The sequence below is a fragment of the Osmerus eperlanus genome, chromosome 8, assembly GCF_963692335.1.
Source record: "Osmerus eperlanus chromosome 8, fOsmEpe2.1, whole genome shotgun sequence".
In the NCBI taxonomy this organism is placed as follows: domain Eukaryota; kingdom Metazoa; phylum Chordata; class Actinopteri; order Osmeriformes; family Osmeridae; genus Osmerus; species Osmerus eperlanus.
Genome location: NC_085025.1, coordinates 20,608,469 through 20,626,419, shown reverse-complemented (window position 1 = coordinate 20,626,419; position 17,951 = coordinate 20,608,469). Strand labels below are relative to the sequence as shown.

The 17,951-nt window shown below is 45.4% G+C and overlaps 26 non-coding genes across 26 annotated transcripts; all 26 read left to right on the top strand.

Annotated features, from left to right (window-relative positions):
* Positions 1-92: 92 nt before the first annotated feature.
* trnag-ucc (transfer RNA glycine (anticodon UCC)) lies at positions 93-164 on the top strand. Its single transcript has one exon. It is a non-coding gene; the product is annotated as a tRNA-Gly (tRNA).
* Positions 165-530: 366 nt separating this feature from the next.
* On the top strand, positions 531-612 carry trnal-aag (transfer RNA leucine (anticodon AAG)). The gene has a single exon. It is a non-coding gene; the product is annotated as a tRNA-Leu (tRNA).
* A 335-nt stretch (positions 613-947) lies between these two features.
* Positions 948-1,019, top strand: trnag-ucc (transfer RNA glycine (anticodon UCC)). Its single transcript has one exon. It is a non-coding gene; the product is annotated as a tRNA-Gly (tRNA).
* Positions 1,020-1,385: 366 nt separating this feature from the next.
* On the top strand, positions 1,386-1,467 carry trnal-aag (transfer RNA leucine (anticodon AAG)). Its single transcript has one exon. It is a non-coding gene; the product is annotated as a tRNA-Leu (tRNA).
* A 335-nt stretch (positions 1,468-1,802) lies between these two features.
* On the top strand, positions 1,803-1,874 carry trnag-ucc (transfer RNA glycine (anticodon UCC)). Its single transcript has one exon. It is a non-coding gene; the product is annotated as a tRNA-Gly (tRNA).
* Positions 1,875-2,232: 358 nt separating this feature from the next.
* Positions 2,233-2,314, top strand: trnal-aag (transfer RNA leucine (anticodon AAG)). Its single transcript has one exon. It is a non-coding gene; the product is annotated as a tRNA-Leu (tRNA).
* Positions 2,315-2,649: 335 nt separating this feature from the next.
* On the top strand, positions 2,650-2,721 carry trnag-ucc (transfer RNA glycine (anticodon UCC)). Its single transcript has one exon. It is a non-coding gene; the product is annotated as a tRNA-Gly (tRNA).
* A 366-nt stretch (positions 2,722-3,087) lies between these two features.
* Positions 3,088-3,169, top strand: trnal-aag (transfer RNA leucine (anticodon AAG)). Its single transcript has one exon. It is a non-coding gene; the product is annotated as a tRNA-Leu (tRNA).
* A 335-nt stretch (positions 3,170-3,504) lies between these two features.
* Positions 3,505-3,576, top strand: trnag-ucc (transfer RNA glycine (anticodon UCC)). Its single transcript has one exon. It is a non-coding gene; the product is annotated as a tRNA-Gly (tRNA).
* Positions 3,577-3,942: 366 nt separating this feature from the next.
* trnal-aag (transfer RNA leucine (anticodon AAG)) lies at positions 3,943-4,024 on the top strand. Its single transcript has one exon. It is a non-coding gene; the product is annotated as a tRNA-Leu (tRNA).
* Positions 4,025-4,359: 335 nt separating this feature from the next.
* trnag-ucc (transfer RNA glycine (anticodon UCC)) lies at positions 4,360-4,431 on the top strand. Its single transcript has one exon. It is a non-coding gene; the product is annotated as a tRNA-Gly (tRNA).
* Positions 4,432-4,797: 366 nt separating this feature from the next.
* trnal-aag (transfer RNA leucine (anticodon AAG)) lies at positions 4,798-4,879 on the top strand. The gene has a single exon. It is a non-coding gene; the product is annotated as a tRNA-Leu (tRNA).
* Positions 4,880-5,214: 335 nt separating this feature from the next.
* On the top strand, positions 5,215-5,286 carry trnag-ucc (transfer RNA glycine (anticodon UCC)). The gene has a single exon. It is a non-coding gene; the product is annotated as a tRNA-Gly (tRNA).
* A 358-nt stretch (positions 5,287-5,644) lies between these two features.
* Positions 5,645-5,726, top strand: trnal-aag (transfer RNA leucine (anticodon AAG)). The gene has a single exon. It is a non-coding gene; the product is annotated as a tRNA-Leu (tRNA).
* A 335-nt stretch (positions 5,727-6,061) lies between these two features.
* Positions 6,062-6,133, top strand: trnag-ucc (transfer RNA glycine (anticodon UCC)). Its single transcript has one exon. It is a non-coding gene; the product is annotated as a tRNA-Gly (tRNA).
* Positions 6,134-6,499: 366 nt separating this feature from the next.
* Positions 6,500-6,581, top strand: trnal-aag (transfer RNA leucine (anticodon AAG)). Its single transcript has one exon. It is a non-coding gene; the product is annotated as a tRNA-Leu (tRNA).
* Positions 6,582-6,916: 335 nt separating this feature from the next.
* On the top strand, positions 6,917-6,988 carry trnag-ucc (transfer RNA glycine (anticodon UCC)). Its single transcript has one exon. It is a non-coding gene; the product is annotated as a tRNA-Gly (tRNA).
* A 358-nt stretch (positions 6,989-7,346) lies between these two features.
* On the top strand, positions 7,347-7,428 carry trnal-aag (transfer RNA leucine (anticodon AAG)). The gene has a single exon. It is a non-coding gene; the product is annotated as a tRNA-Leu (tRNA).
* Positions 7,429-7,763: 335 nt separating this feature from the next.
* On the top strand, positions 7,764-7,835 carry trnag-ucc (transfer RNA glycine (anticodon UCC)). The gene has a single exon. It is a non-coding gene; the product is annotated as a tRNA-Gly (tRNA).
* Positions 7,836-8,193: 358 nt separating this feature from the next.
* Positions 8,194-8,275, top strand: trnal-aag (transfer RNA leucine (anticodon AAG)). The gene has a single exon. It is a non-coding gene; the product is annotated as a tRNA-Leu (tRNA).
* A 335-nt stretch (positions 8,276-8,610) lies between these two features.
* Positions 8,611-8,682, top strand: trnag-ucc (transfer RNA glycine (anticodon UCC)). Its single transcript has one exon. It is a non-coding gene; the product is annotated as a tRNA-Gly (tRNA).
* A 358-nt stretch (positions 8,683-9,040) lies between these two features.
* Positions 9,041-9,122, top strand: trnal-aag (transfer RNA leucine (anticodon AAG)). Its single transcript has one exon. It is a non-coding gene; the product is annotated as a tRNA-Leu (tRNA).
* Positions 9,123-9,457: 335 nt separating this feature from the next.
* On the top strand, positions 9,458-9,529 carry trnag-ucc (transfer RNA glycine (anticodon UCC)). The gene has a single exon. It is a non-coding gene; the product is annotated as a tRNA-Gly (tRNA).
* A 358-nt stretch (positions 9,530-9,887) lies between these two features.
* trnal-aag (transfer RNA leucine (anticodon AAG)) lies at positions 9,888-9,969 on the top strand. Its single transcript has one exon. It is a non-coding gene; the product is annotated as a tRNA-Leu (tRNA).
* Positions 9,970-10,304: 335 nt separating this feature from the next.
* trnag-ucc (transfer RNA glycine (anticodon UCC)) lies at positions 10,305-10,376 on the top strand. The gene has a single exon. It is a non-coding gene; the product is annotated as a tRNA-Gly (tRNA).
* Positions 10,377-13,751: 3,375 nt separating this feature from the next.
* trnal-uag (transfer RNA leucine (anticodon UAG)) lies at positions 13,752-13,833 on the top strand. The gene has a single exon. It is a non-coding gene; the product is annotated as a tRNA-Leu (tRNA).
* Positions 13,834-17,951: the final 4,118 nt, after the last annotated feature.

The window sequence follows — 17,951 nt, the reverse complement described above, 5'->3', positions numbered from 1 at the left end:
TAGGGCAATTTCTTAGTAGTTGGATGTCAGTAGGTGGTGTGGAAAGGTGAACCGTCCCTCGAAATGCTGTGCGATTAAGGAGGCTGTTGTGTGCATTGGTGGTATAGTGGCAAGCATAGCTGCCTTCCAAGCAGTTGACCCGGGTTCGATTCCCGGCCAATGCAGAACCTTGAGAGAGATTCAATTCAACTTTATTTCGCCATGTATACAGATACTAGGAATTTGATTTGGTGTTCTCCATACAAGCTATAGCATCACAAATAGAACAACAAGACAAAACAGAAAAACAATACAAGGACAGATAGCACCAGTATGAGCAAAATAATAAAAAAGAATGGAGGTAGTGCAACAATAGTAATGTTAAATAACGTGCCATAGAGTTCATGTGTAAGAGCTATTTAGGAGGGCTATTGTTAGATGTGTTTTATCTTGTGACGTTCAACCGCTTCCGGGCATTTAGAATGTCACATGAGCTCCTGGACGATCGATCAGCTTGGGGAAGAGCTCGGGTGGCCAAGACCTGCCAGCGGGGTAGCGTGGCCGAGCGGTCCAAGGCGCTGGATTAAGGCTCCAGTCTCTCCGGAGGCGTGGGTTCAAATCCCACCGCTGCCACTTTTGTAGGGTGATAACGCCGTCCCATTGCTCTGAAGTCAGTAAGTGGGTTTGAAAAGGTGAACTGTGGCTCGACATGTTGTGCGATCTTAGATGATTTTTTGGCTACTTTTTTCCATAAAGTTGACAGGGTTCAATCCCCGGCCAGTACAGACCGTAGAGAGGCATCTCGTCTCTTGTGACGGTCGAACACATCACGATTAGGCCACGTGTTCCAAACTCCGCAGAAGTATAAACCAGGCTTAGGGCAATTTCTTAGTAGTTGGATGTCAGTAGGTGGTGTGGAAAGGTGAACCGTCCCTCGAAATGCTGTGCGATTAAGGAGGCTGTTGTGTGCATTGGTGGTATAGTGGCAAGCATAGCTGCCTTCCAAGCAGTTGACCCGGGTTCGATTCCCGGCCAATGCAGAACCTTGAGAGAGATTCAATTCAACTTTATTTCGCCATGTATACAGATACTAGGAATTTGATTTGGTGTTCTCCATACAAGCTATAGCATCACAAATAGAACAACAAGACAAAACAGAAAAACAATACAAGGACAGATAGCACCAGTATGAGCAAAATAATAAATAAGAATGGAGGTAGTGCAACAATAGTAATGTTAAATAACGTGCCATAGAGTTCATGTGTAAGAGCTATTTAGGAGGGCTATTGTTAGATGTGTTTTATCTTGTGACGTTCAACCGCTTCCGGGCATTTAGAATGTCACATGAGCTCCTGGACGATCAATCAGCTTGGGGAAGAGCTCGGGTGGCCAAGACCTGCCAGCGGGGTAGCGTGGCCGAGCGGTCCAAGGCGCTGGATTAAGGCTCCAGTCTCTCCGGAGGCGTGGGTTCAAATCCCACCGCTGCCACTTTTGTAGGGTGATAACGCCGTCCCATTGCTCTGAAGTCAGTAAGTGGGTTTGAAAAGGTGAACTGTGGCTCGACATGTTGTGCGATCTTAGATGATTTTTTGGCTACTTTTTTCCATAAAGTTGACAGGGTTCAATCCCCGGCCAGTACAGACCGTAGAGAGGCATCTCGTCTCTTGTGACGGTCGAACACATCACGATTAGGCCACGTGTTCCAAACTCCGCAGAAGTATAAACCAGGCTTAGGGCAATTTCTTAGTAGTTGGATGTCAGTAGGTGGTGTGGAAAGGTGAACCGTCCCTCGAAATGCTGTGCGATTAAGGAGGCTGTTGTGTGCATTGGTGGTATAGTGGCAAGCATAGCTGCCTTCCAAGCAGTTGACCCGGGTTCGATTCCCGGCCAATGCAGAACCTTGAGAGAGATTCAATTCAACTTTATTTCGCCATGTATACAGATACTAGGAATTTGATTTGGTGTTCTCCATACAGGCTATAGCATCACAAATAGAACAACAAGACAAAACAGAAAAACAATACAAGGACAGATAGCACCAGTATGAGCAAAATAATAAATAAGAATGGAGGTAGTGCAACAATAGTAATGTTAAATAACGTGCCATAGAGTTCATGTGTAAGAGCTATTTAGGAGGGCTATTGTTAGATGTGTTTTATCTTGTGACGTTCAACCGCTTCCGGGCATTTAGAATGTCACATGAGCTCCTGGACGATCGATCAGCTTGGGGAAGAGCTCGGGTGGCCAAGACCTGACAGCGTGGCCGAGCGGTCCAAGGCGCTGGATTAAGGCTCCAGTCTCTCCGGAGGCGTGGGTTCAAATCCCACCACTGCCACTTTTGTAGGGTGATAACGCCGTCCCATTGCTCTGAAGTCAGTAAGTGGGTTTGAAAAGGTGAACTGTGGCTTGACATGTTGTGCGATCTTAGATGCTTTTTTGGCTACTTTTTTCCATAAAATTGACAGGGTTCAATCCCCGGCCAGTACAGACCGTAGAGAGGCATCTCGTCTCTTGTGACGGTCGAACACATCACGATTAGGCCACGTTTTCCAAACTCCGCAGAAGTATAAACCAGGCTTAGGGCAATTTCTTAGTAGTTGGATGTCAGTAGGTGGTGTGGAAAGGTGAACCGTCCCTCGAAATGCTGTGCGATTAAGGAGGCTGTTGTGTGCATTGGTGGTATAGTGGCAAGCATAGCTGCCTTCCAAGCAGTTGACCTGGGTTCGATTCCTGGCCAATGCAGAACCTTGAGAGAGATTCAATTCAACTTTATTTCGCCATGTATACAGATACTAAGAATTTGATTAGGTGTTCTCCATACAGGCTATAGCATCACAAATAGAACAACAAGACAAAACTGAAAAACAATACAAGGACAGATAGCACCAGTATGAGCAAAATAATAAATAAGAATGGAGGTAGTGCAACAATAGTAATGTTAAATAACGTGCCATAGAGTTCATGTGTAAGAGCTATTTAGGAGGGCTATTGTTAGATGTGTTTTATCTTGTGACGTTCAACCGCTTCCGGGCATTTAGAATGTCACATGAGCTCCTGGACGATCGATCAGCTTGGGGAAGAGCTCGGGTGGCCAAGACCTGCCAGCGGGGTAGCGTGGCCGAGCGGTCCAAGGCACTGGATTAAGGCTCCAGTCTCTCCGGAGGCGTGGGTTCAAATCCCACCGCTGCCACTTTTGTAGGGTGATAACGCCGTCCCATTGCTCTGAAGTCAGTAAGTGGGTTTGAAAAGGTGAACTGTGGCTCGACATGTTGTGCGATCTTAGATGATTTTTTGGCTACTTTTTTCCATAAAGTTGACAGGGTTCAATCCCCGGCCAGTACAGACCGTAGAGAGGCATCTCGTCTCTTGTGACGGTCGAACACATCACGATTAGGCCACGTGTTCCAAACTCCGCAGAAGTATAAACCAGGCTTAGGGCAATTTCTTAGTAGTTGGATGTCAGTAGGTGGTGTGGAAAGGTGAACCGTCCCTCGAAATGCTGTGCGATTAAGGAGGCTGTTGTGTGCATTGGTGGTATAGTGGCAAGCATAGCTGCCTTCCAAGCAGTTGACCCGGGTTCGATTCCCGGCCAATGCAGAACCTTGAGAGAGATTCAATTCAACTTTATTTCGCCATGTATACAGACACTAGGAATTTGATTTGGTGTTCTCCATACAAGCTATAGCATCACAAATAGAACAACAAGACAAAACAGAAAAACAATACAAGGACAGATAGCACCAGTATGAGCAAAATAATAAATAAGAATGGAGGTAGTGCAACAATAGTAATGTTAAATAACGTGCCATAGAGTTCATGTGTAAGAGCTATTTAGGAGGGCTATTGTTAGATGTGTTTTATCTTGTGACGTTCAACCGCTTCCGGGCATTTAGAATGTCACATGAGCTCCTGGACGATCGATCAGCTTGGGGAAGAGCTCGGGTGGCCAAGACCTGCCAGCGGGGTAGCGTGGCCGAGCGGTCCAAGGCGCTGGATTAAGGCTCCAGTCTCTCCGGAGGCGTGGGTTCAAATCCCACCGCTGCCACTTTTGTAGGGTGATAACGCCGTCCCATTGCTTTGAAGTCAGTAAGTGGGTTTGAAAAGGTGAACTGTGGCTCGACATGTTGTGCGATCTTAGATGCTTTTTTGGCTACTTTTTTCCATAAAGTTGACAGGGTTCAATCCCCGGCCAGTACAGACCGTAGAGAGGCATCTCGTCTCTTGTGACGGTCGAACACATCACGATTAGGCCACGTTTTCCAAACTCCGCAGAAGTATAAACCAGGCTTAGGGCAATTTATTAGTAGTTGGATGTCAGTAGGTGGTGTGGAAAGGTGAACCGTCCCTCGAAATGCTGTGCGATTAAGGAGGCTGTTGTGTGCATTGGTGGTATAGTGGCAAGCATAGCTGCCTTCCAAGCAGTTGACCCGGGTTCGATTCCCGGCCAATGCAGAACCTTGAGAGAGATTCAATTCAACTTTATTTCGCCATGTATACAGATACTAGGAATTTGATTTGGTGTTCTCCATACAAGCTATAGCATCACAAATAGAACAACAAGACAAAACAGAAAAACAATACAAGGACAGATAGCACCAGTATGAGCAAAATAATAAATAAGAATGGAGGTAGTGCAACAATAGTAATGTTAAATAACGTGCCATAGAGTTCATGTGTAAGAGCTATTTAGGAGGGCTATTGTTAGATGTGTTTTATCTTGTGACGTTCAATCGCTTCCGGGCATTTAGAATGTCACATGAGCTCCTGGACGATCGATCAGCTTGGGGAAGAGCTCGGGTGGCCAAGACCTGCCAGCGGGGTAGCGTGGCCGAGCGGTCCAAGGCGCTGGATTAAGGCTCCAGTCTCTCCGGAGGCGTGGGTTCAAATCCCACCGCTGCCACTTTTGTAGGGTGATAACGCCGTCCCTTTGCTCTGAAGTCAGTAAGTGGGTTTGAAAAGGTGAACTGTGGCTCGACATGTTGTGCGATCTTAGATGCTTTTTTGGCTACTTTTTTCCATAAAGTTGACAGGGTTCAATCCCCGGCCAGTACAGACCGTAGAGAGGCATCTCGTCTCTTGTGACGGTCGAACACATCACGATTAGGCCACGTTTTCCAAACTCCGCAGAAGTATAAACCAGGCTTAGGGCAATTTCTTAGTAGTTGGATGTCAGTAGGTGGTGTGGAAAGGTGAACCGTCCCTCGAAATGCTGTGCGATTAAGGAGGCTGTTGTGTGCATTGGTGGTATAGTGGCAAGCATAGCTGCCTTCCAAGCAGTTGACCCGGGTTTGATTCCCGGCCAATGCAGAACCTTGAGAGAGATTCAATTCAACTTTATTTCGCCATGTATACAGATACTAGGAATTTGATTTGGTGTTCTCCATACAAGCTATAGCATCACAAATAGAACAACAAGACAAAACAGAAAAACAATACAAGGGCAGATAGCACCAGTATGAGCAAAATAATAAATAAGAATGGAGGTAGTGCAACAATAGTAATGTTAAATAACATGCCATAGAGTTCATGTGTAAGAGCTATTTAGGAGGGCTATTGTTAGATGTGTTTTATCTTGTGACGTTCAACCGCTTCCGGGCATTTAGAATGTCACATGAGCTCCTGGACGATCGATCAGCTTGGGGAAGAGCTCGGGTGGCCAAGACCTGGTAGCGTGGCCGAGCGGTCCAAGGCGCTGGATTAAGGCTCCAGTCTCTCCGGAGGCGTGGGTTCAAATCCCACCGCTGCCACTTTTGTAGGGTGATAACGCCGTCCCATTGCTCTGAAGTCAGTAAGTGGGTTTGAAAAGGTGAACTGTGGCTCGACATGTTGTGCGATCTTAGATGCTTTTTTGGCTACTTTTTTCCATAAAGTTGACAGGGTTCAATCCCCGGCCAGTACAGACCGTAGAGAGGCATCTCGTCTCTTGTGACGGTCGAACACATCACGATTAGGCCACGTGTTCCAAACTCCGCAGAAGTATAAACCAGGCTTAGGGCAATTTCTTAGTAGTTGGATGTCAGTAGGTGGTGTGGAAAGGTGAACCGTCCCTCGAAATGCTGTGCGATTAAGGAGGCTGTTGTGTGCATTGGTGGTATAGTGGCAAGCATAGCTGCCTTCCAAGCAGTTGACCCGGGTTCGATTCCCGGCCAATGCAGAACCTTGAGAGAGATTCAATTCAACTTTATTTCGCCATGTATACAGATACTAGGAATTTGATTTGGTGTTCTCCATACAGGCTATAGCATCACAAATAGAACAACAAGACAAAACAGAAAAACAATACAAGGACAGATAGCACCAGTATGAGCAAAATAATAAATAAGAATGGAGGTAGTGCAACAATAGTAATGTTAAATAACGTGCCATAGAGTTCATGTGTAAGAGCTATTTAGGAGGGCTATTGTTAGATGTGTTTTATCTTGTGACGTTCAACCGCTTCCGGGCATTTAGAATGTCACATGAGCTCCTGGACGATCGATCAGCTTGGGGAAGAGCTCGGGTGGCCAAGACCTGCCAGCGGGGTAGCGTGGCCGAGCGGTCCAAGGCGCTGGATTAAGGCTCCAGTCTCTCCGGAGGCGTGGGTTCAAATCCCACCGCTGCCACTTTTGTAGGGTGATAACGCCGTCCCATTGCTCTGAAGTCAGTAAGTGGGTTTGAAAAGGTGAACTGTGGCTCGACATGTTGTGCGATCTTAGATGCTTTTTTGGCTACTTTTTTCCATAAAGTTGACAGGGTTCAATCCCCGGCCAGTACAGACCGTAGAGAGGCATCTCGTCTCTTGTGACGGTCGAACACATCACGATTAGGCCACGTGTTCCAAACTCCGCAGAAGTATAAACCAGGCTTAGGGCAATTTCTTAGTAGTTGGATGTCAGTAGGTGGTGTGGAAAGGTGAACCGTCCCTCGAAATGCTGTGCGATTAAGGAGGCTGTTGTGTGCATTGGTGGTATAGTGGCAAGCATAGCTGCCTTCCAAGCAGTTGACCCGGGTTCGATTCCCGGCCAATGCAGAACCTTGAGAGAGATTCAATTCAACTTTATTTCGCCATGTATACAGATACTAGGAATTTGATTTGGTGTTCTCCATACAAGCTATAGCATCACAAATAGAACAACAAGACAAAACAGAAAAACAATACAAGGACAGATAGCACCAGTATGAGCAAAATAATAAATAAGAATGGAGGTAGTGCAACAATAGTAATGTTAAATAACGTGCCATAGAGTTCATGTGTAAGAGCTATTTAGGAGGGCTATTGTTAGATGTGTTTTATCTTGTGACGTTCAACCGCTTCCGGGCATTTAGAATGTCACATGAGCTCCTGGACGATCGATCAGCTTGGGGAAGAGCTCGGGTGGCCAAGACCTGGTAGCGTGGCCGAGCGGTCCAAGGCGCTGGATTAAGGCTCCAGTCTCTCCGGAGGCGTGGGTTCAAATCCCACCGCTGCCACTTTTGTAGGGTGATAACGCCGTCCCATTGCTCTGAAGTCAGTAAGTGGGTTTGAAAAGGTGAACTGTGGCTCGACATGTTGTGCGATCTTAGATGCTTTTTTGGCTACTTTTTTCCATAAAGTTGACAGGGTTCAATCCCCGGCCAGTACAGACCGTAGAGAGGCATCTCGTCTCTTGTGACGGTCGAACACATCACGATTAGGCCACGTTTTCCAAACTCCGCAGAAGTATAAACCAGGCTTAGGGCAATTTCTTAGTAGTTGGATGTCAGTAGGTGGTGTGGAAAGGTGAACCGTCCCTCGAAATGCTGTGCGATTAAGGAGGCTGTTGTGTGCATTGGTGGTATAGTGGCAAGCATAGCTGCCTTCCAAGCAGTTGACCCGGGTTCGATTCCCGGCCAATGCAGAACCTTGAGAGAGATTCAATTCAACTTTATTTCGCCATGTATACAGATACTAGGAATTTGATTTGGTGTTCTCCATACAGGCTATAGCATCACAAATAGAACAACAAGACAAAACAGAAAAACAATACAAGGACAGATAGCACCAGTATGAGCAAAATAATAAATAAGAATGGAGGTAGTGCAACAATAGTAATGTTAAATAACGTGCCATAGAGTTCATGTGTAAGAGCTATTTAGGAGGGCTATTGTTAGATGTGTTTTATCTTGTGACGTTCAACCGCTTCCGGGCATTTAGAATGTCACATGAGCTCCTGGACGATCGATCAGCTTGGGGAAGAGCTCGGGTGGCCAAGACCTGGTAGCCTGGCCGAGCGGTCCAAGGCGCTGGATTAAGGCTCCAGTCTCTCCGGAGGCGTGGGTTCAAATCCCACCGCTGCCACTTTTGTAGGGTGATAACGCCGTCCCATTGCTCTGAAGTCAGTAAGTGGGTTTGAAAAGGTGAACTGGGGCTCGACATGTTGTGCGATCTTAGATGCTTTTTTGGCTACTTTTTTCCATAAAGTTGACAGGGTTCAATCCCCGGCCAGTACAGACCGTAGAGAGGCATCTCGTCTCTTGTGACGGTCGAACACATCACGATTAGGCCACGTTTTCCAAACTCCGCAGAAGTATAAACCAGGCTTAGGGCAATTTCTTAGTAGTTGGATGTCAGTAGGTGGTGTGGAAAGGTGAACCGTCCCTCGAAATGCTGTGCGATTAAGGAGGCTGTTGTGTGCATTGGTGGTATAGTGGCAAGCATAGCTGCCTTCCAAGCAGTTGACCCGGGTTCGATTCCCGGCCAATGCAGAACCTTGAGAGAGATTCAATTCAACTTTATTTCGCCATGTATACAGATACTAGGAATTTGATTTGGTGTTCTCCATACAGGCTATAGCATCACAAATAGAACAACAAGACAAAACAGAAAAACAATACAAGGACAGATAGCACCAGTATGAGCAAAATAATAAATAAGAATGGAGGTAGTGCAACAATAGTAATGTTAAATAACGTGCCATAGAGTTCATGTGTAAGAGCTATTTAGGAGGGCTATTGTTAGATGTGTTTTATCTTGTGACGTTCAACCGCTTCCGGGCATTTAGAATGTCACATGAGCTCCTGGACGATCGATCAGCTTGGGGAAGAGCTCGGGTGGCCAAGACCTGGTAGCGTGGCCGAGCGGTCCAAGGCGCTGGATTAAGGCTCCAGTCTCTCCGGAGGCGTGGGTTCAAATCCCACCGCTGCCACTTTTGTAGGGTGATAACGCCGTCCCATTGCTCTGAAGTCAGTAAGTGGGTTTGAAAAGGTGAACTGTGGCTCGACATGTTGTGCGATCTTAGATGCTTTTTTGGCTACTTTTTTCCATAAGGTTGACAGGGTTCAATCCCCGGCCAGTACAGACCGTAGAGAGGCATCTCGTCTCTTGTGACGGTCGAACACATCACGATTAGGCCACGTGTTCCAAACTCCGCAGAAGTATAAACCAGGCTTAGGGCAATTTCTTAGTAGTTGGATGTCAGTAGGTGGTGTGGAAAGGTGAACCGTCCCTCGAAATGCTGTGCGATTAAGGAGGCTGTTGTGTGCATTGGTGGTATAGTGGCAAGCATAGCTGCCTTCCAAGCAGTTGACCCGGGTTCGATTCCCGGCCAATGCAGAACCTTGAGAGAGATTCAATTCAACTTTATTTCGCCATGTATACAGATACTAGGAATTTGATTTGGTGTTCTCCATACAAGCTATAGCATCACAAATAGAACAACAAGACAAAACAGAAAAACAATACAAGGACAGATAGCACCAGTATGAGCAAAATAATAAATAAGAATGGAGGTAGTGCAACAATAGTAATGTTAAATAACGTGCCATAGAGTTCATGTGTAAGAGCTATTTAGGAGGGCTATTGTTAGATGTGTTTTATCTTGTGACGTTCAACCGCTTCCGGGCATTTAGAATGTCACATGAGCTCCTGGACGATCGATCAGCTTGGGGAAGAGCTCGGGTGGCCAAGACCTGGTAGCGTGGCCGAGCGGTCCAAGGCGCTGGATTAAGGCTCCAGTCTCTCCGGAGGCGTGGGTTCAAATCCCACCGCTGCCACTTTTGTAGGGTGATAACGCCGTCCCATTGCTCTGAAGTCAGTAAGTGGGTTTTAAAAGGTGAACTGTGGCTCGACATGTTGTGCGATCTTAGATGATTTTTTGGCTACTTTTTTCCATAAAGTTGACAGGGTTCAATCCCCGGCCAGTACAGACCGTAGAGAGGCATCTCGTCTCTTGTGACGGTCGAACACATCACGATTAGGCCACGTGTTCCAAACTCCGCAGAAGTATAAACCAGGCTTAGGGCAATTTCTTAGTAGTTGGATGTCAGTAGGTGGTGTGGAAAGGTGAACCGTCCCTCGAAATGCTGTGCGATTAAGGAGGCTGTTGTGTGCATTGGTGGTATAGTGGCAAGCATAGCTGCCTTCCAAGCAGTTGACCCGGGTTCGATTCCCGGCCAATGCAGAACCTTGAGAGAGATTCAATTCAACTTTATTTCGCCATGTATACAGATACTAGGAATTTGATTTGGTGTTCTCCATACAGGCTATAGCATCACAAATAGAACAACAAGACAACACAGAAAAACAATACAAGGACAGATAGTACCTGGGGTGTATTCGTTGTAGCTTGCTAAGCAGTTTAGCGAGCGAATTTTCAGGCTAAGATAAAAAACACCCCTCTTTTTGGTTCGTGGAAGCAACTTTCGATAAATCACCATAGTAACATATCAATTAGCACTAACCTGCTCCAGAGCAGGCTAACGTAAGTGTAGCTGGATAAGCTTGCCACACCCCCGGAAAATAACATGGCAGCTCCCTTTTTGAGAGACCCAGTTGACCAAGGAGCTATATTTTAGTTCGATTAGCTTTCCATACCAATAGAGTTCTTCGCGATTGCCAAGATCCTTTATTTCACACGGATGAGTTCTTGTTTGAGCGATATCGATTCAGCGGACAAGGACTCATTTATTTGCAAGACCTTCCCGGGCTGTACATTGCAAATATCACACGCCGCAGCAAGCTTTATGCTTTATTATGAGCTTATGCTGCTGTATGTGAATATGTAACGCTATGTTTTAGGAAATGTCTTGTCTTATCTGTTGTGCCTGTGCTTTTTATATGTTTCACTGTGGGAGAGTGGGAAACGTCATATCGATTCCTTTTTATGTCTTGACATGTGAAGAAATTGACGATAAACTTTAACTGTGCTTCAGACTCTGCATAGCCTTGAGGTTTTTTGCGTCAGGTATAGGCTAAATTTTTATACAGTATAGGCGATGCAGAAAACATTGGCAAAGCCGCAGCATGCGTTGCTGTAAGAAAAGTGTACTTGGCGCTTAACCAGCTGATGAATCAATTCAGCATATTCCCTGGCCATGTCCCAGTCAATGAAATCAAAGAGGGATTTACACATAGGCCTACATGCATATACACATATATAGTACATGATATAAGCTCAGTAGCCTACATATATCCTCATAAGTGTCTATGAATTTGTATCAATTAGATACTTTTTGGCCTTGTTTTTATCTAGCCTACTTATTCTGAAAGAGTTGAGATCATTATTTTCGCTTGCAAGATCTCATTCGATTATTAATTTCCATTAAGCCTACGGCCAGCAGGCACATTTAAAGAAATGTGATCTGATTGGGGTAATGAGGCACTTAAGATGAGCCTATACATTTCCCCAAAACTTTCGCATTTATAGCTTATCGGCAATTTTTTGCCAAGCTGCTTGTCTTGCTCTGGCAGCGGCGGTGTTTGACTTAGCCATGATAATATGCTTATTGTCTTCGCAGAGACAGACTCATTATAATAGTTTGCTCGGATGGCGAGAATAGCCTATCACCGCTCTCTCTTTCGTCTTTTCCACCATCATACCGTTAGAAAATCACGGTTTTGGTGATCGACCTTTCCTGCCTTTTGAAGTAGGACGTGCACATGCAATTTCCCTGATAAGTTTAGCCTGATTGAAATTAACCACATGATTTGGATGCGGATCAGCCGTTGACGAACCGATATTTGCTGTTCTCACTCATCTCGCTAATGTTAACGGGATAAAGGGACAATTGATTAACTTAGCTTCAACCCTTATGACGAACGGGGCCCTGGAGGGTGTTCGTCGTAGCTCGCTAAGCGGTTCAGCGAGCTAATTCTCAGGCTAAGATAAAAAACGCCCCTCTTTTTGGTTCGTGGAAGCAACTTTAGATAAATCTTCATAATAACATATCAATTAGCACTAACCTGCTCCAGAGCAGGCTAACGTAAGTGTAGCTGGATAAGCTTGCCACACCCCCAGAAAATAACATGGCAGCTCCCTTTTTGAGAGACCCAGTTGACCAAGGAGCTATAATTTAGTTCGATTAGCTTTCCATACCAATAGAGTTCTTCGCGATTGCCAAGATCCTTTATTTCACACGGATGAGTTCTTGTTTGAGCGATATCGATTCAGCCGACATGGACTCATTTATTTGCAAGACCTTCTCGGGCCGTACATTGCAAATATCACACGCCGCAGCAAGCTTTATGCTTTATTATGAGCTTATGCTACTGTATGGGAATATGTAACGCTATGTTTTACAAAATGTCTTGTCTTATCTGTTGTGCCTGTGCTTTTTATATGTTTCACTGTGGGAGAGTGGGAAACGTCATATCGATTCCTTTTATGTCTTGACGTGAAGAAATTGACAATAAAGCTACTTGAAACTTTAACTGTGCTTCAGACTGCATAGATTTGAGTTTTTTTGCGTCAGGTAGGCTATAGGCTACACTTTTATACAGTATAGGCGATGCAGAAAACATTGGCAAAGCCGCAGCATGCGTTGCTGTAAGAAAAGTGTACTTGGCGCTTAACCAGCTGATGAATCAATTCAGCATATTCCCTGGCCATGTCCCAGTCAATGACATCAAAGAGGGATTTACACATATGCCTACATGCATATACACATATATAGTACATGATATAAGCGCAGTAGCCTACATATATCCTCATAATTGTCTATGAATTCGTATCAATTAGATACTCTTTGGCCTTGTTTTTATTTAGCCTACTTATTCTGAAAGAGTTGAGATCATTATTTTCGCTAGCAAGATCTCATTCGATTATTAATTTCCATTAAGCCTATACCAGCAGGCACAATGAAAGAAATGTGATCTGATTGATTGGGGTAATGAGGCACTTAAGATGAGCCTATACATTTCCCCAAAACTTTCGCATTTAGCTTATCGGCAATTTTTTCCCAAGCTGCTTGTTTTGCTCTGGCAGCGGTGGCGGTGTTTGACTTAGCCATGATAATATGCTTATTGTCTAGAGACTCATTATAATAGTTTGCTCGGATGGCGAGAATAGCCTATCACCGCTCTCTCTTTCGTCTTTTCCGCCATCATACCGTTAGAAAATCACGGTTTTGGTGATCGACCTTTCCTGCCTTTTGAAGTAGGACGTGCACGTGCAATTTCCCTGATAAGTTTAGCCTGATTGAAATTAACCACATGATTTGGATGCGGATCAGCCGTTGACGAACCGATATTTGCTGTTCTCACTCATCTCGCTAATGTTAACGGGCTAAAGGGACAATTGATTAACTTAGCTTCAACCCTTACGACGAACGGGGCCCAGTATGAGCAAAATAATAAATAAGAATGGAGGTAGAGCAACAATAGTAATGTTAAATAAAGTGGCATAGAGTTCATGTGTAAGAGCTATTTAGGAGGGCTATTGTTAGATGTGTTTTATCTTGTGACGTTCAACCGCTTCCGGGCATTTAGAATGTCACATGAGCTCCTGGACGATCGATCAGCTTCGGGAAGAGCTCGGGTGGCCAAGACCTGACAACGAGGTAGCGTGGCCGAGCGGTCCAAGGCGCTGGATTTAGGCTCCAGTCTCTCCGGAGGCGTGGGTTCAAATCCCACCGCTGCCACTTTTGTAGGGTGCTAATGCCCTTCCATTGCTTTGAAGTCAGTAAGTGGGTTTGAAAAGGTTAACTGTGGCTCGACATGTTGTGCGATCGTATATGATTTTTCGGGGCATCGTAGGTATAGTGGCAACTACAGTGGCAACTTTTTTCCACGCTGTACACGGTCAGCGGCCAGACGGGCGAGGGGCCCGAGGCCGGAAAGGGCCGCTCCTCCGCTCGGTTGTTGTTCCACACACGAAGAGCACCCGGCCGATCCACCGTTGTCGACCGGTGCTGAGCTTGCCCCGCCCGCCAGCTCGAGTGTGGCCGTTCGCCAGAGCGCGCTCCCTCAGCGTGGAGACGACCCGCGGGTTGCGGGACAACCTGAAAAGGGAGAGACGGAGGGTGGTTTTACCGTCTCTTTAATTCCCAGCATGTAAATGTGTCAAATGTTTGCTTTTGTGACAAAACCGAAAGCTTTAAAGTCATTTTCCACCGTTTACGCCGTGGCGTAGACGCTCGTATTGACGAGGGGGTGTTTTGCATTGGGGGATTTCTGCTTTGAACACGTCACCGTCTGTGGGCTTTGTGAAAAACGCCGCAGTCGTTTTCGGCTCGAGCCAATCGCGTGTCCCGAAAAGAGAGAGAGCGTAAACTAAAACTGTGTATTCTAAAGAGTGTGCTTAAGAAACTGTATTCAAAGAGTGCCGCCGCATTGACACTGTGAATGTGAATGTGTGAATCTAGGAGGGAGGAGAAACTAACTGTTGAATGTCTTGGAGAAACCACCACAACAACTGTGTATTCTATTCTAAAGAGTGCGCGCGCGCTCAAAAACTGTATTCAAAGAGTGCCGCAGCATTGACGCTGTGAATGTGAATGTGTGAATCTAGGAGGGGGGGAGAAACTAACTGTTGAATGTCTTGGAGAAACCACCACAACAAATGTACACTTGTGACTTTTGACTTTTGTCCTGTTTTCTACATCACAGATGAAGTTGTTGTTGGAATAAATGACGCTTTTCACGTGGATCTATCTCTCGCCGGGTCATTTATTGCCAAAACACCACCACCGTCCCTCTCACACTGCTGGGTTTATGACTTTTTGACTGGCTCTCCATTGACTTCCATTGACTTCCATTGACTTCCATTGACTTCCATTGACTTCCATTGACTTCCATTGACTTCCATTGACTTCCATTGACTTCCATTGAAAGCAAAAGGCCAGAGAAATGTCAACAAACCCTTCGATGCACCGACCCTTTTGGCACATAGGAGTCACTAGAACCTCCCCGTGCCCTCCAGCACATGGCCAGTTTGTTTACCTTTTCGCAGGAGTGACCGTACAGAGAAGACCGTTCGGTTCCCCGCATGCTGCGGCTTTGCCAATGTTTTCTGCATCGCCTATACTGTATAAAAATGTAGCCTATAGCCTACCTGACGCAAAAAAAACTCAAGGCTATGCAGTCTGAAGCACAGTTAAAGTTTCAAGTAGCTTTATTGTCAATTTCTTCACATGTCAAGACATAAAAAGGAATCGATATGACGTTTCCCACTCTCCCACAGTGAAACATAAAAAGCACAGGCACAACAAATAAGACAAGACATTTCGGAAAACATAGCGTTACATATTCACATACAGCAGCATAAGCTCATAATAAAGCATAAAGCTTGCTGCAGCGTGTGATATTTGCAATGTACGGCCCGAGAAGGTCTTGCAAATAAATGAGTCCATGTCAGCTGAATCGATATCGCTCAAACAAGAACTCATCCGTGTGAAATAAAGGATCTAATTGGCAATCGCAAAGAACTCTATTGGTATGGAAAGCTAATCGAACTAAAATATAGCTCCTTGGTCAACTGGGTCTCTCAAAAAGGGAGCTGCCATGTTATTTTCTGGGGGTGTGGCAAGCTTATCCAGCTACACTTACGTTAGCCTGCTCTGGAGCAGGTTAGTGCTAATTGATATGTTACTATGGTGATTTATCGAAAGTTGCTTCCACGAACCAAAAAGAGGGGCGTTTTTTATCTTAGCCTGAAAATTAGCTCGCTAAACCGCTTACGAGCTACAACAAATACCCCCCAGGAGATACCTGTCTGAGCATTCCACCCAGCTGCTAGTCCAAGCACTTGTCCTCTCAAAGTTGGACTACTGCAACTCGCTGCTCGCCGGTCTCCCAGCATGCGCAACCCGCCCTCTCCAGAAGATTCAGAACGCGGCGGCCCGTCTGGTCTTCAATCTACCCAGACGCTCCTATGTTACCCCGCTCCTCATCTCCCTCCACTGGCTTCCTATCACGGCCCGTAACAGATTCAAAACTCTGGTACTGACCTTCCGAGCGGTGAACGGGACTGCACCCGACTACATCAAGTCTCTCCTCCAGCCTTACACCCCCCCGCCACCTATGGTCTTCTTCTGACAACCGTCTGGTGGTCCCACCGCTCAAGAGCGCCCGGTCCCAACACAAGCTCTTCTCCTGTCTGGCCCCCCAATGGTGGAATCAACTCCCCACCTCCATCAGGGCCACTGACTGTCTCCTCACCTTCAAGAAAAGGCTCAAGACGCACTTGTTCCGGGAGTACAATGGCACTTAGAAATGCTTGTCTGGACCTGATGTTAGTTTCCTCCAGGATCACAATGACTCTTATTGAGAGACGTGTTGCTCTTGTTGGTTAGTTGTAACGGTTTTAAATTCTTGTACTCGCTGTGAAATATTTTACTGTTGATTGTTTTTTCTACTATGGAAGCAAATCGTGACCAAAATTCAAATGGGTTAGGGTTAGGCACAGCTCCCCCTGTCAATGATCTGGCTCCTCATCAGCACCTGCATTAAAAATTCTCTGGCGCCGTCCCTGCCCAGGGTTGATTGTAACTGGTGTTGGAAAACACATGTAGTAGGGCAGAATAGAGGAACTGGGCAAAGGGTGCTGGTGTGGAAAGTCCCCAAACACTGTACAGAATGGGCAGAAAATATTAGATGGCATTGTATCGAGGCCCAATTGGAGAAGAAGCCATAGGATATTTACAATTGTAGTAGGCCACTAAATCTGTTTTAAAAGTTCAGGGGTGTAATTTGTTGGATATGAAGCCCCCACCCCCCACTCCAGAGACAGTTGGTGACAGAGAGGTGCAGACATTAAGTTAAACATATTAGAGAAAAAAAAATTGAGACTAAATGTGTAAATGGGTTTTTGAGAACTGAGTTTCAAACAAGTTGAAACTCAGTTCTCCGAGTTGGTGGTTGTCAGTTTAGGCAAAGGTAGGCTTTTAAACCTTTAGGTTTAAAATAATTCAGATTTGATTGGAAGTCTCTCTTTTATAAATTTATAGTTGAATTTGACATTTAACAGACATTTAATTCATTTAGCAAGTTGTTTAACTCAAACAACCCTAACACAGTACATATGGTATACAAATCTGCAGTCAGATTTGGCGAAATTGTTAGCTTGGATGTTATCTTTACATATAGATGGGGTCTTGATGATGATGCGCACGCAGCTTCAAGGCAGAAAGACGCGTTCCATTTCACTTTTACTGTACCCTACACTTTTAATGTTCCCCCCATCCCCCCCCTTTCTGAATAAAGTTCGACTGATCTGATTTGTTGATTTCTGTTGCTATGAAAACCAGTTTAACCAAGCTAACTAACATTGTTTTTAGCTCGCTTGCATTACCATTCAATCTCTAACAAAACATTAGTAAAAATAGCTTGCTAATCGGGCAGAATTTGTTCATGCAGGAGACTTTGAGACCTTAGCGCGTCACTAGCATCTCATCACGCAGTCAGAGCACAGATAATCAGCGTCAGCGCTCTTGGTTACCCAGCATGCAGTGCGGCATGTCAAAAAACGCAAAGACTTGTGGAAAATAGTTAGGTTACAACAACCATGCGAGGGATTTCAGTTGTTGTGTTTGTTCAGTTAGATGTTTGTAATGTTATTGTTTGTTAGTTAATATCATCTTGTTGGTCACCCTGAGTGTGCATGTTGTGTAGTTTAATCGCGGCAACTTTACTATCACAGGCTACACTCGCAAGGAACTGAACGTGGGTTGTCCCCTAGCCCACTTGCCTATGATGCTATCTTGATTGTGGATTGACTGAGATTCTGGAAAGAGATCTACTCAAGAAGAGAGTCAATATC